General features: G+C 44.1%; 1 protein-coding gene across 4 annotated transcripts in view; it reads right to left on the bottom strand.

Annotated features, from left to right (window-relative positions):
* The window catches only part of LOC126457732 (pleckstrin homology-like domain family B member 1), a 1069305-nt gene that overhangs the window by 582179 nt on the left and 470679 nt on the right, over positions 1-16447 (bottom strand). For all 4 annotated transcript variants that reach the window (XM_050094273.1, XM_050094272.1, XM_050094274.1 and 1 more), the window contains one exon: positions 6701-6770. The gene's annotated coding sequence lies outside the window, so the exon portion shown is untranslated. The remainder of the gene's footprint in view (positions 1-6700; positions 6771-16447) is intronic.

The following is a 16447-nucleotide window of genomic DNA, read 5'->3' as shown; positions in this document are numbered from 1 at the left end:
AGTGTGATAGATAAAAACGGCGTGGCAACTGGGATCACTCAACGAAGGTGAAGTAGGCGGGGCGGCAATTAAGTAGGCGGGGCGGCAATTAATTCTTGTGGTCCTAACTACGTAACAGTAGGCAGATTTACTGGGAAATTCTGGCGATATATGGACAAAGTGGAATGTGATACTCAGCTGTAGTAAATTGGTGCCAACAACTTGACTAAGGCTGCGCAAATGTGAGCGATACTGATCGGGAACAAAAGGTCATCGGCAACTAACACCGTCGACAATGTCCAGGCAGTCGGCAAGCTGAAAGAACATCTGGGAGGAATGAGATTCCTCTATAATTATGTAGCTGACACTGCGGTTTGCAGATGGGTCAGTGACTAGGGAGACGATTTTTGTTCGTCGAGGAATTGACCGATTGGTAACGTGTTCCGACCGTTTTTACAGAGACCTGATAAGTACGTTGTAAAGCATTCTCCATACACCTGTGTCACTTTGAAGTGTGGTGCAGCAATCAATAATCGTTACTTAGCCTGCCATAATAATGTGTGACTTAGTTTGTGATGTCCCCTGATATGTTGGTCCGCCTGGTTGTGGCTTTGTCCTACCACGTTCCGTTACCCACTTTCATATGTTGGTATACTTCCTGTAATTTTTCGACTGGTTACAGAGGACTGTTATTGAAGAGGGCACACTGAGGTGAGATGTTTCAGTATTACTCTCTCCATGACTTACAAAAAGGGTACTGCAGATGTATAATTCTAGATGACTCAGTGTTGCATTTATGCGGCATCTTTTTATTTTGACTTTATGAATAAATATACAGGCAATATAATTAGGCACAACTATCACGTATCAGACAGTGTTCGGTATAATGGTTCTTTTTTGCATTGTGTCATGTAGACTGAACGTGTGACGAACATTCAGATTTATAACCAAAAATGTGTGGTTATTCTGATCTCAAACGTAATGTATCTCGAACACAATTACTTCCTCCATGCCAGCCAGCTTGGATTACGAAAACATCGATAATGTGAAACCTAACTCTCACTTTTCTCATATGACAGACATCCTGAAGACTATGGGTCAAGACAGTGAGGGACTTAGTATCACACCTTCCCTTATTGTAGTATTTTTGAGGGGTATCGAAGGTAATTTGTGTCTGAACTGAATATTTTTTGGTAAGGAGTGGTTAAAATGGCTCTGAGCAATATGGGACTTAACATCTATGGTCATCAGTCGCCTAGAACTTAGAACTACTTAAACCTAACTAACCTAAGGACATCACACATATCCATGCCCGAGGCAGGATTCGAACCTGCGACCGTAACGGTCGTGCGGTTCCGGACTGAAGCGTCTAATACGGCTCGGCCACCGCAGCCGGCGGAGTGGGAACTAGCCGCAGTTTTGCTGTCGTGGGATCCTTAACTAATATGCAAGTTAGGGGGTAGAATCACAATGTTACGCAAATCACACCCAAGTGGTTTTTTTTATTGAATCTGCACAAGATGTGTAGCGTAATCTTATAATGGTGTTGGTATGAATCCTACGTGGGGTGGCCAGCCTCTCATACACGTAATTTATTCATGAAACTGATTAGTCCAACTTCCCCTCCAAAACTGATAATGGGAAGGAATTGTGGTGAGTGTGAGTGTTTAATAAATAAATTCCATCCTAAAAAATTTGCAGTTACATTTATTTTCTTTAAATGAGCACGAAAATGGTCATGAATTTGTACAAAGATCTATAATGTATACTAACGTAAACCAAGCATGTAAGTAGCCCTTACCTGATAGATACCTTGGCGAGAACCTGGTACAAACGATACTGCATACCTCATTCTGTAGTATGAGAGGCGGGAGCGAAGAGAACACGTGCAATGTATGATATCGATAACCTAGTGGGTAGTCTGAGCCAGTACCACGCCGTCAGTACCACGCCATCACCCAAGGAAGAAACTAGTTCTACGGATACCACCGGTGTGAAACCTCAATTCGAATTTCGGGCGGTTGAAATATCAAACTAAAACTCTACTGGACGGTGCTGCGTGTATTACTGACAGTACGGCGCAAAGAAGCGTGATGTTCACGGCTGCTCGGCTCTAATTCATGAAGAGGGGCTCCGTCTTCGAGAACGATCGAAGTGCAAGCGCGATAAAACTAAGCGTTTGTCTGTGTGGCCAGACAAATGAAACTGCGAGTGAAAATACTCTGCAATAAGGACGGGAAAGTACGCAACCAACTTCTGCGGTGGCCAGGAACCAACTACTTGGAATCTCGTCCACCCTGCGCCCAGTGGGCGACCACTCCACTACGACAGAACTCGGTCAATCGTCGTCGATAAACAAAGTTTTCGTCAATTATGGCCTTACTACAAATTCGTCTGTACTCCCACTACCGTACTCCGTCAACCTAGGCGCCAATACCTTTCGTTCCCTGTGGTGACATAGCAGTGGAACAGTCTATCACAAGCTCCTCCAGACATTGATGGGGAAGCTTTCTGGCAGTAGGCGCCAACGGAATATGATAATTGGGTTGCTACATGTGGCGCCATACGTCGGATATCCTGTGGAGCTCGGCAACGTCTCAAACAACAGCATTGCTGTGGGGCCGAACTGGCGCATTACTGCCCAAAACATGAAGCTTTCGCGAGAAAACTGCCCCCAGCCACTGTAAAAACAGCAAGCACCTATGCTCTGACCCCTGAGACCCGACATCAAAAGAAAATGCTGCCAGCCACGAGTCGGGTCTGTATCCGCAATTCCCAGTGCTCCTACGTTCCTCCCGCCTTCTGAGCGTTCTCTGCTATTGTGAGCAGTTGGCCTCCTCAGAGCCCTGAAGTTCCCACTGGGCTCCTACGTGAAATGAACAAAATTACGATATGCATGCACCCTATTCTTAATCATGCACATGTCAGTACACAGCATCCTACTTTGCATGACAGTGTGTTACGGTAGCGAAATGACATTAATTTGCACACATGCAAATTCAGATTTTAGAAATGCAAGATACGCTGGTTTGATTGCCCTTACAAAGTGTACAAAGAAGCCAGAGGGCTTGCAAGAGGACGCAGAAAGTTGTTTTGGATGGAGAGTCACCGACAGTCGTAAAAGAAACTTCAACTGTGTCCCAGGGAGGGCCAACTGCCTTGCCACAGTGGCAACACCGGTTCACGTCAGATCACCGTAGTTAGGGCTGTCGGGCTGGGCTAGCACTTGGATGGGTGACCATCCGGTCTTCAGAGCGCTGTTGGCAAGCGGGGTGCACTCAGCTCTTATGAGGCAAACTGAGGAGCTACTTAACTGACAAGTGGCGGCTCCAGTCTCAAACTGACATGCGGCCGGGAGGGCGGTGTGCTGAGAACAGGCCCCTCCATATCATCATCCAATGATGCCTGTGGTTGAGGATGACACGGCGGCCGGCCGGTCCCATTTGGCCTTCATGGCCTGTTCGGGTGGAGTTTAGTTTTCGTTTTAGTGTCCCAGGGAACTGTGGCGAGATCTTTGTTCTTCGTGTTGTATATTCATGATCTTGCAGAAATATTAACAGCAACCTCAGACTTTTCACAGATGGTGCAGTTACCTATAACGAAATATAATCTGAAAGAAACTGCACAAATATTGAGTCAGATGTTGATAATATTTAAAAGTAGTCCACAGACTGTCAACTTGCTTTAAATGTTCAGAAATTTAAAATTATGCGTTTCACAAAGCTAAAAAGCTTAGTATCCGATGACTATAGCATAGAGTTACAGTTATGATCAGTAAACTCATACAAATTCCTAGCAATAACAATTTGTAGGGACATGACACAGAATGATCACATGGACTCAGTCGTAAGTAAAGCACGTGATTCATTAGTGGGATACCAGGGAAACGCAATCAGCCTACAAAGGAGATTGCTTACAAATCACTCGTGTGGCCCATCCTAAAATATTGCTCAAGACACTGTGAGCAGATGCGGAAATTGAATATTTCAGAGAGAGAGAGAGAGAGAGAGAGAGTGAGTGTGTGTGTGTGTGTGTGTGTGTGTGTGTGTGTGTATGATTATTCTGTCAGCGTAAATGCCGGAGTAGCTCATTCCTCGGATTTAGTGGAAGACGCCATTGGAACTTTGTCTGCTAGTTTGTGTTTACTGCATTCATGAGTGAACTGAGATTGCTGACGTATAGCGACCGTCTCTTGTTGGACTTTCTTTTGGTGAGCATATTAGTGTCTAGGATGTGTGAACAGTTACTTGACGTTACTTGCTTCGCCGCAGGGCTCTTTATAAAATCCATTTTAGGGCTACTTTAACTCTGATTTTTTCTGAGATTTTACCGGTTCCATTTTGGCTAACTTCCATTTTAAAGTTTTCTGTCTGCACTTCGGTTAAGCCTGTATGGGGTGTGAGCCTAGGTGTTGATTATGAATCCTGTTTCTGCAGCTTTTGAGTAACTTAGATTGTCCTCAGGATTAACGTAAGTTCAACTTCTTGCTGTTTCATTTGAAGCTATTGTTTAAATTTTGTTTACATATTCTTTTATACAACTAGCCTGAGAGATTTGCGTTTTACTTAAATTCAGTGTTAGCCTATTTTAGTAGGACAGCCATTACCTGCTTGTGGGAGTTTAGATAACATTGCTCTGTTTTATTTAAAGCTGATGTTCACATAATTTCATACGTGTTTATTCGCTGTTTCCATCTGTTCTGCTTACATGTGTCTTAACTAAGCGTTTAGCGATGATTTTTTTCTTTGTTACATGTATTAACTAATAGGTTTTTCAGTCTCTTTTAGTAAGGCCTGAATTCATACTGTGGTTTATTGTATTTATTAAAGATAGAAGAGTTATATAACGTCACGATTGCAAAACGTAACTGAAATTTGCTTAAGTTTAAATTATTATCGGCTGATTGGTAATTTTCTTGTATTTATTAGCATTTCTCAAACTTCACGCGTTAAAAGAAATTCATAAGCACTTTAAGATAGATGCGAACCAATTGTCGAATGGCTACTTACAAAATTTGAAGAAACAGCTTTAAGTCGGAATCTGACAGTATACCACTGGCACCTACGTATCGCTCTCGCGGGTATTCCGAGGGCAAAATTAATTTAACTACAGGGCATTCGACCAGTCATTCTTCCGTGCTCCTTACGTTGCTAGAACTGGAAGAAACCCTAAGAACTCATACAATGGGACGCACCCTCTTTTAAACACACCACAATGGTCTGCAGAACATCGATGTAAATGGAGTGTCTCTAAGGAGTGATTTGGTGTACTCTTATTTTTATTCATGTTAATTTTAGTCAGAAAGTAAGTGGTTTTAAAACGCTTGGTATGCATGTAGCTCTATGAAACTGAGCATGTACGAGTATCCTTGTAATGTTGTTGGCCTATCAATCCTCTTTTGCCAGTAATATTATATTCGCAGGGTTTTGACAGTATGTATGTCTGTGCGTTGCCGTTAGTTTTTCGCCTCAGTCTGGAGTATGCACGCAGTATTTTTAAATTGCATATTCTGAAATTGTACTTATAGGTCATACGAAGTTCTGGTTCTATGACTTTGTTTGTAGCCCACAAGCAACCCCTAAACACTACATTTAGAACACAGTCTGCTACATCTAAGTGAACATGTGTATACACCCATCTGTACAGAAATACTTATCCTGTAGTGGTAAGAACCCGTCAAAAATTATAGCTCTGCTAAAACGTTGTATTCGTGGGTACATGCGTTATGATACATCAACGTGAACAATAAGTTAGACATTGCAACTAACGATTCAGCGCTTTTCGAACATGTAATTACTATAATGTATTCTTTATTAGTGAAACATATTACAGTTTGTGGATAAATTTGCACTGCTAGTTTCACTTTTCATCTAACATTTTGTTTTCATGATACTGCAATTTATAAACGCTTCACAATCTTTTATACAAATAAAAGAGTTTCCTCTTTTCTATTTTACGTAATATGTGAATATCTTCTTTTATACAGTGGAATGGTTGACTAGTAAGGTGGTTGTGTGTGGTGATGGCTGACGTTGAGGAATTATATGATACGCACTGATGTGCTCACAGCAAACGCTATGAAATTTTTACAATTTAGGGACGTAAGAGTGCGCGGGCGGTGTGTGTTAGTACATGTAATGAAAGAAATTATGTCTAGTGTGAATATTTTAACACTTTTGTAAGTTTATTCCAACGAATGGTATGCACACAGCTCGCTTCTTCTGTGCTTTGAGTGAATCGGCTTCCCCAATCCCCCCCACCACCCCCTCCCATGTGAAATTAACGATTGGATTGGGGTAGCTACTTGATTGCATTGCGTCGGTAAGAACATAATTTTATGTTACATTTGGATAAATAAAAAGAAAGAGAGAGAGAGAGAGAGAGAGAGAGAGAGAGAGAGAGAGAGAGAGAGAGAGAGCCCCTCGTTGGACACAACACTTTTTCATTACTAAAATGTAAATTACTTAGACAGCTAAGCATACGTCTAAAGCTTCTATAAGAGTTATAAAATAATTATATATATCCCCATGTGTGAAAACATAACAGCAATAGGATCACGTTACTGTATAATTTTTTCAAGTATGCCTATCTGATTATCTACTTTGGACGTAGTTACAAGGCACTTCTTGTATCCATTACGTCCAGAAATACATTGTCAGAAGAAAAATATCTGTAATCCATTTCCACCGATTGTAAAGATGTGGTTATTAAGTTCACTTACCTTCTTCACGTTTCACTTCACTGCGAGTTACATTCAACAACTTGCAGTGAGCGTCGAATCTCGAATTCACCTGAAACAGAGAGATTCATGTTGATCAATTTCTGCGTTGATGTCTTCATTAGACATGCAAAAAACATAAATATGTATCAAGGTGCGAACAGTTACGACGGAGACTAAGTCAGCGAACTGATTAAAGCGAAACAAAACAAATGCATTTGAACGTGAGTATAAAATGCGACTCTTAGAAAATGCACATCGGATGCAGCACGAAGGCAGAAGCTGAGGGATAATATTAGTGTGTCTCCGCTCTGGGATACACAATAACTCGCCACAGAGAATTGATGGTTATCGTCTTATACAAAGTGCATGTCGTTGCGCGAAATAATGAACTGTGAATTGTGAATTTATGCGTACTGTGTTCGGTAAATTATAAGCGTTTTTCTCAGTAAATGTATTGTGTTGAAGGTTACTTGAAGCGGAAAACACCTGTTGTTACATTATTCGCCAAGAAAGACTATAATAATAATATAGATATTAACCGCCAAATCCCTCCCCCCTCCTTCTTCCTTGGAAAAGGGGATGAGAGGGGCAGGGATATCAACGGAAGATACGATTGTTAAACTGTAAATGGATACGCAAAATCTACCAGGTCAGTCTCCAGCATTCTGTATTAGGGCAGCTAGAGGACTGAAAAAATCGCGAACAGCGATATATCATTTCGAACAGATGACCGGAACGTTGTACAAAAAGTGAATGTTGGCGGCCGCAGCACGATTTGATCCAAAACTGAAAACTCCGTGCGTGCCTTCTCACTTGAGATAAACTACAACAGGGCATAGATACGGAAGGATGGCTATTACATAGACAGTGACATACCGTACGCAGACCTCAGAAGGTGCGATTCTACACCAGGGTCAGAATGACACCTTGACGGAAAGGGGTGGTCTACAGTGGGAGATGTTCCTATCAGCGACGTATTTCTGAAAAGGGAAGAGAGCAAAGCATGGAACTACACAGAGCCGTAAAACAGAATTACACACAAAAATGGTTTCAAATACGACAAGGAAGCTGGGAAACGCTTTTAGGCATTTGTTATATACTTATAGCTCACTGTGTATAAACATAAGTCAAAAATAGTCTCTCTACTACCGCCAACGAGGTTTACGGGAACGTGCAGACCCATGACCACTATCACGAAGATCCTGCAGTACAATGGCAAGTAAGAGTGCATTTCTGTAGCGTTCAAGTACGTCCTCTAATGTTATATCGATTCTCTGTAGGAAAGGGGATTAATGTGGTACGTAGTTTACGATGGCTTAAGGCTGCCGGATTAGACATAATTCCAGTAAGGCTGACTGCAGGTGCTGTTTCGTAAACTACACTACTCAAAAAACAAAAAATTGAAAAAATTTTCCTAGCTGGAATTGTCTCAGGTTACCGCGTAGATGACACCTCCGAGTAGCGCTTGCACTCGGTATCCTTTCTGTCTTCCTCCACAGTTTTTACCCTCTGAAGCTCCCGCTGGTACCAAAAAGGTTATTACCCAATGTCTTAAACGTCTTATCATCTTGACCCTAATTCTAGTCAATTTTTTTCACATGTTCCTTTTCTTGGCGATTCGGAGAAGCATCGCCTTTCTTATCAGTGCGTCTAATTTTCAACAACCTTCTGTAGTTTCACTTCTGAAACGCTTTGATTTTCTTCTTTATCGGTTTCCCACAGTCCTTGTCTCATTGCCATAAAACACTGTGCGCCAAACGTACATTTGTTCGTCAAATTAGGACCGACGTTTGATACTAGTAGATTTCTCTTGGCCTGTAAATCACTTTTCGCTGGTGCTGGCCAGGTTTTTATGTCGTCCTTGATCCACCCGTCACGGGTTATTTTGCTCTCTAGATGGCAGAATTCCTTCGTCTATTGCGTGATCACCACTTTTTTTCGTCAAGTTTCTTGCTAACGTCACTTCTGCTTTTCCTCATTACTTTCCTCTTTCTTCGATTTACTCTCAGTCCATACTCTTAATTCATTAGGCCATTCCATTCAACCGATCCTGCGATAATTCTTTATTTTCACTGAGGTAGCAATTTCACCAGCGATTTTTACACCGATAGCCTTTCAAAGTGAACTTCAATCCTAGTTCTGAATCCTTCTGTCAGAAACTCTCAACAAACGATGCACGCACACCTGTCAGCATTTCAAGCATCTGCAATAAAAGTTTGTAAATAAAATGCCGGCCGCGGTATCCGAGCGCTTCAAGGCGCTACGGTCGCAGGATCGAATCCTGCCTCGGGCATGGATGTTCTTAGGTTAGTTAGGTTTAAGTAGTTCTAAGTTCCAGGGGCCTCATAACCTAAGATGTTAAGCCTCATAGTGCTCAGAGCCATTTGAACCATTTGTAAAAAACTTTGCTCAAGGACTGGTCCCAGTTTCAATACATTATTTTAGGAGGGACGCCAGGTTCTCCATCTATAAAGGAAAATTAAAATAAAATAGGCTGTTGAGCTTTTACTGCCGATGCTGTGCCTTGTCATGCTAAGAAACTTGATCGAAATACTTGAAAATTATTCAAAAAAATTCGCAATTGAAAAGAAAAAGTACGACGGAATATGTGATTATGTCTCTCTGATGCTAGCTAATAGAAACGAACATACACAGTGATCAGCCAGAGCATTATGACCACCTACCTGCTATCGATAAAAACCCGTTCAGGCGATAGCAGCGTCACCTGGCGGGGAACGACAGCTTGTTTGACTGACACACGCACTGTGCACGTATCATTATCAGTGAACGTATTGTCCGTGTGTGGAATGGGGTAGGCGCGCGATTGTGTAAGTATGACCAAGGACAGAATTGATGGCTCGGCACGAGCATTTCAGGAACTGCACGACTTGTCGAGTCTTCAACAAGTGGCGAAAGCAACGTCGTGGGGCTGGAAGGCCACCCCCTCGTTACAGGTGTCGGACGTCGTAGGCTGGGCAGACTGGTAAAACAGGACAGGCGACGAACTGTGGTCGAACTACCATCAGACTTTAACGTTGGGCAGAGAGCAAGTGTGTCTGAACAGACAGTGCACCGCACACTCCTAACGAAGGGCCTCCGCAGCCGACGACGCATGTATGTGCCAATGTTAACACCACGACATCGGCAACTACGACGAAATGGGCAAGTGACCATCGGCACTGGACGCTGTCGCAGTGGCAGAGCGTTGCGTGGTCTGGGGAATCCCGTTTCCTTCTTCATCATGTCGACGCGAGGGCGCCAACCTGTCATCTTCCAGGGGAGCAGCTCCTCGATACTTGTACTGGGGAACGGCGGCAACAAGGCGACGGCTCCATTATGCTCTGGGAAAATTTCACTTAGGCCTCCATGGGTCCAGGGAAGCCCGCGCAAGGTACCGTGACGGCCAAGGAGTATCGCACAGTGGGTGAAGACTGCGTACACACCTTCCTGACGATCATGTTTCCCGACGGCAGTGGCATTTTTCAACAAGATAACGCGTCGTGTCAAAGGACCACGAGTGCGATGTAGTGGCTCGAAGAACACGGGGGGGGGGGGGGGGGGTGTTCAAACACTCCTCAAATTGCGTCACTGAATGTGGCGTCAGACTTCATCTCGCTTCTCAACCGCATTTACGGGAATAAGGTGACTTTCGTGCGCAGAGATGGTGCCAATTTGCTCCAGCGAGCTACGAAGCCCTCATTGCTTCCATGCCACGACATGTCCCCGCTGTTATCCGTGTCAAAGGTGGACGTACCGGCTATCAGGTAGGTAGTCATAATGTTTTAGCTGTTCAGTGTAATTTCGCCACTGACTCCAACAACGTATGTACGTGTTCAGGCCAACGATTTGCTCTCACTGAAAATCAATTCCTCCTCGGGTAAGCAGTGTTCAGATGCGACGCACGCAGTAGTCCCGGCGGTGCTGCTGATACTGCAACCCTGAGGGCCCGCCCCTCACAGCGGCTGCGGATTGGATGGGATGTAGGGGTGGACGGGTGGTGGCTGGATCGTCGGCGCAATTAGGAGCATCCAGCCACTGGCTGCTGTCACCCCCTCCCCCTCCTACCCCATCCTCCCTCCACCTCGGCCTGGAAGCCTGCCAGCCGTCTATCAGGCCGCTTGTTTGAAGTAATAACAAGATGTAAACGCCTGACCAGAGTTCTAAACATAGCCAGCGTGATATTATTTCAAGAACACGATCGAGCGTACTAGGGAGCGAGGTGGAAGCTAGAGGTTACAGCAGCACGTCCGCTCGCAGAAACAACAAGCGTCCAGGAGAACGTGGCTCAGTGACTGAATTGATTGATGTCCGCGACGATATGCTCACGTGTCAATTGACGCCTGCCTAGAGTCAACAAGATCTTCATGTCACCACTTCCGCAATTTCTTCAGAGAGAAAATTTTCTCAAGCACCGGATGATATAATTTAATGATGATAACTACTTTTATTCTACTCACATCCATAGCTACATTGTCCATGCCCGATGACACATTTATTGTGTATGTAGCACATGAGAAGTAGGTAATATTCATTACACGTACTCCAAGGCTGCCGATACTGCAATAATGAGTACCAATGCAGGCAGTTCAGACGAAGAGGAGTGGGCATATTCAAAAATGCAATCACGGGTAAAGGAAGGTATAAACGAAGAAACTTCAACTTGTCGAATAAAAAACGAAGTACAAAAATGTTCAGGAAAGGAAGGATTATAATAATACAAGCCACTAAGGAATGAAAAAAATATGAAGTGTAGGTAAGTCAAGGCAAAATGGCTGCAGAAACACGTGAGGGAATAATCGGAAAGACAGTCCGCCTCTGAAGCGTAGCGGTAGCGTTCCCGCCTACCACGCAGGGGGCTCGGGTTCGATTTCCGGCAGGGTAGTGGGTGATGTGTGTCCATCATCATTTTCATCATCATTGACTCGCAAGTCGCCGAAGTGGCGCCAACTAAAAAGGGCTTGCAATACGGCGGTCGAACTCTCCCGCATGGGGCCTCCCAGCCAACAATGCCATACGATCATTTCCATCGGGAAGACAGATTCAGCACGTAGGAAGGTCGTAACACCGTTTGCTGAAATTATGTACGAAGACATCAACGTTTTGAGTGCAACGGGAATTGAACTGCAAACGGAGGGGAGAAAGAAAGAGTACACGGAAGGCCTCGACGAGGGGGAGAACTTACCGTATGACGCATAGAACAAGAAATTGAAGTAAATATGGAAGACCTAGGGAATCTAGTATCAGAGCTCAACAGAGCGTTGGAAAGCTTGCAATCGAATAGGGCAAAAGGGGGAAAGTGACAACCAAACGACTATTCAAGTTGGTGTGTAGAATCCATCAGGCTGGCGACATACTGTCAGATTTTCGGAGAAATTTATCCACACAATCCCGAAGATTACAAGAGCAGTTAATTCTGAGAACTGTCGCACAATCAGCTTAACAGCTCTTGCATCCAAGTTGTTGACAATAATTAGGTATAGAAAATGGAAAAGAAAACTGAGTATGGTTCAAATGGCTCTGAGCACTATGGGACTTAACATCTATGGTCATCAGTCCCCTAGAACTTAGAACTACTTAAACCTAACTAACCTAAGGACATCACACAACACCCAGCCATCACGAGGCAGAGAAAATCCCTGGCCCCGCCGGGAATCGAACCCGGGAACCCGGGCGTGGGAAGCGAGAACGCTACCGCACGACCACGAGATGCGGGCGAGTATGTGTTAGATGACGATCATTATGGCTCCAGGAAAGTTAAATGCAGCAGACTGGCAGTTCTGACTTTGCACTTGATAGTGGAATCAAAAGATATAAGAAAAATCAAGTCACGTTCATAGGAAATATCGAACAAGAAGAAGCGTTCGACTATGTAAAACTATGCAAGACGATCACAATTCTCAGAACAATTGGTGTGAATAGTGGGGGAAAGACGGCTAGCGCACAACATGTAGAAATCCTAGAAGGAACAAGACTGCTAGGCCGACAACGAAGTGCTTGCGTTACAAAGGTAGGAGAGCACGTGTGTCGTATTTTTCCCCTGCTGTTCAATCTGTACATCAAAAAGCAGTGACGGGAATAAAAGAAAGGTTTAGGAGTGAAATAAAAACTCACTGATAAGATTCGCCTATGACATTTCCACCCTTGGTGAAAACGGGGAAGAACTACAGCACACAGTGAATGGAATGAACTGTCTACTGAACACAGAATATGGAATGACAGTATACCAAAGAAAGACGAAGGTAATGAGAGGTAGCAGATACGAAATTAGAGAGAAATTTACTAGAAAAATTAGAGGCACTAAGTGGAAGAACTCAAGTTGTTCTGCGACCTTTGAAGCAATAAAAACAATGACGGACGAAAAAAGGAAGATATCAAATTCTGATTAGCGCAGGCAAAGTGGGTGTTCCTGGTCGAAAGAAGTCTACTAATATCGAATATCGGCCTCAATAAAAGGAAGAGATTTCTGAGAATGTAACTTTGGAGCGCACAGTGTATGCTAGTCAATCATGGATTGTGGGAAAACAAGAAAGGAGGGTATCAGCTCGAGATGTGATATGGAAGAATGCTTAAAATTAGTTGGACTGATAAGAAGTTTTTCTACGCAGAATCAGCAAAGAAAGGAATATACGGTTTCCGCTAAAAAGAAGAAGGGACAGGATGATAGGACATGTGTCAAGACATTTCCATGGTACTACAGTGAGCTGTAAAGGGTAAAAACTGTAGAGGAAGACAGAGCTTGGAGTACACCGAGCAAATAAGTAAAAACGCACGGTGAAAATGTTACTAAGAGAAGAAAATATTGGCACAAGATCGGTTAGTGGCGGGCCACATGAAACCAGCCAAATATTTATGACAAAACACGGTTTGTTCGTCTAAAAGTAGACAACTAAACTGAACGCCTCCCTCACAGGCCATGAAGGCCCAACGGGACCGAGCGGCCGCCGTGTCATCCTCAGATCATACGCGTCACTGGATGCGGATATGGAGGGGTATATGATCAGCACACCGCTCTCCCGGCCGTATGCCAGCTTCCGAGACCGGAGCCGGTGCTTCTCAATCAAGTAGCTCCTCGGGTTGCCTCACAAGGGCTGAGTGCACCTCGCTTGTCAACAGCGCTCGGCAGACCGGACGGTCGCTCATCCAAGTGCTAGCTCAGCCCGACAGCGCTTAACTTAGGTGATCTGACGGGAACTGGTGTTACCACTGCGGCAAGGCCGTTGCCAACAGTAGAGAACTCCGCCGAATTTGATAGCTTGTTGCTCGTCTTACGGAAGGTAATTCGATACTGTCTCACAACGACATCTAGTGAGCAAAATGTGAGCTTACCCAGTAGCAGGCAGGTTTTGTGACTGTATTTAGAAGTTCCCAGCAGATATAACTCAACTTTTTTCTTCCAAAGGAGACGAAATAGAGAAGATTAAAAGTTAGTTCGAGGGTCCGCACTGGAGTGTTACACGACTGTCACCGTTTATAATAAATTTAAATGTTATAGTCTGCTGAGTTACTCGTTACAGGGAAGTTCTAACGACAAAAAATCTGAAGTGAAATACAGGGACACTATGGCTTCAAACTGTCTTACAGAGGATCTACGAGTGAGCAGAGACTGGCTGTAGACAAAGTAAATAAATGTAGTGTGTTGTGCATAAACAGAGCAATATCTCTGTTCGATTACACTGTTGTCGATAAATCACTGTAAACAGTGATACGTGTAAAGGACCTGATAGTAAACATCCGAAGTGATTTGAAGTACAATGACACTATAAAACTAAGTGAAAAGGAGATGAAAGGCTGAGGTACATTGGAAGAACGCTATGAAAGTTGGTGAAATAACTCTTGTTCGATGAATTTTTGAGCACTGAGCACCAGTCAGGGTTCCTTACAAGGTAAGGTTAATAGGAGAGAGACAGAAGATCCAACAAAGACCGGAGCGTTTCGTCAAAGGATTGTTTAGTCGCCTCAAGAATATTACGGAGACGCTCAACCAAACTCCAGAGACAGAGGAAACAAGAGAGGCACTGTGTGTCACAGAGAGTTTTACTGTTGTATTCCCGAAAGTGAACGTACCGAGAAGAATCGGAGGCAGCCTCAGACTTTATGCTTGTTACATACACATTAACTGTGGCCGTATTGAAAAATTCATTCACTGTCACCAGAAGCCAACGGACACAATCTGTGGAATACGACATGAACCTATCTCTTCCCGCCTTCTATTCCTGCTATTTGCTATTGTTCCAAATCATACAGCACTGGCATGGCCCTTATTCTGATATGAACTAAGTACAGATTTCTACATGGTCCAATCACACTAATGGGACTACTGCGAATGTCCGACGTCAGCGTACAGTAACTATTCACAGATGGTAGGTGAGTAAATGTATAAAGCGTTCCATGTGAAAGGGGGGAGTGGGGGAAGGAGCGGGGAGAAAACAGTGCTGCTGTTGACGCAATGTGGAAAACAAGCGATTTATCTGACGTCGAAAAAGACATGATCATTGGCTTTCGGGCTAAGGCTGGAAGCAGTTCTTGAACGGCAGCGCAGAGGCTGAAGTACACCAAGCATAGCAAATTAACTGTATCCCAAATCGCGACAAGGTAACTGTAGTGCACCAAGGGCAACAGATGACATGGGTGAATAACGGCTAAGGAAATGGGTAAGGACGAATAGAAGTGCGACAGCTGAACCAAGGGGCTAGCAACAATGTCTCCTCAACGACCAATCAGCGAACGTTGCAGCGTGTGGGCCTCTGCAGCAGGCACTTCGTTCTTGCACTCGTGCTGACTGCTGCTCATCGGCGACGAAGGCTGGAATTTTCACGCCAATACTCCAACTGGACGTCCACTGAGTGTCGACAGGTGGCCTTTTCAGATGAATCATGTTTTATGCTCCATCGGATAGATGGCCGTTGGCATGTACCGGTGAAACGTCTGAAAGCAAACACACTGCATGCGTTATGGTCTGGGGAACGCTTTCGTGGCATTCCCTGGGTGATCTGACGAATGTTGAAAATTAGGTGGACTGATAAGGTAAGGAATGAGGAGGTTCTATGCAGAATCGGAGAGGAAAGGAATACGTGGAAAACACTGATAAGGAGAAGGGACAGGATGATAGGACATCTGCTAAGACATGAGGGAATGTCTTCCATGGTACTAGAGGGAGCTGTAGAGAGCAAAAACTGTAGAGGAAGACAGAGATTGGAATACGTCAAGCAAATAATTGAGGACGTAGGTTGCAAGTGCTACTCTGAGATGAAGAGGTTAGCACAGGAAAGGAATTCGTGGCGGGCCGCATCAAACCAGTCAGTAGACTGATGACACAAAAAAAAATGCCATATGTAGTTTTACTTATGATCGAAACAGGCTTATGTCTGTGATGTTTGAAATTTTCCCAGCGTACTGATTGTTCCATAAAAACACGGGAGAACTGCCGTAAGTCAGTAACATCTTGCCACGATATTTCGGCACAATGTCTTTTGGCCATCTTCAGGTGAGTACAGCTGTAGAAGTACTGGAGAATACGCGCTGAGCTCTGCTATTTAAAGCCAAAGGGGGCTGCATTGCGCATGTACTGTTTAGCGTGCGCGTTCACAACTCCGTGCGCTGCGCCTGGCGCCCTCCGCGGTGAAAACTTGGCATTTCGGTATCAGATCGATCTTCATCTTTATACCGATAACTAGGTTGACTACGAAGTTTCTCTACAACGGGATTCCAAGCGTAATTTAACTGGTAACCGCTATCCCGATTGATAGG

This window comes from Schistocerca serialis, chromosome 2, assembly GCF_023864345.2.
Source record: "Schistocerca serialis cubense isolate TAMUIC-IGC-003099 chromosome 2, iqSchSeri2.2, whole genome shotgun sequence".
Lineage (NCBI taxonomy): Eukaryota > Metazoa > Arthropoda > Insecta > Orthoptera > Acrididae > Schistocerca > Schistocerca serialis.
Note: the sequence above shows the minus strand (reverse complement) of the source record. Positions and strands in the feature narration are given on the sequence as shown.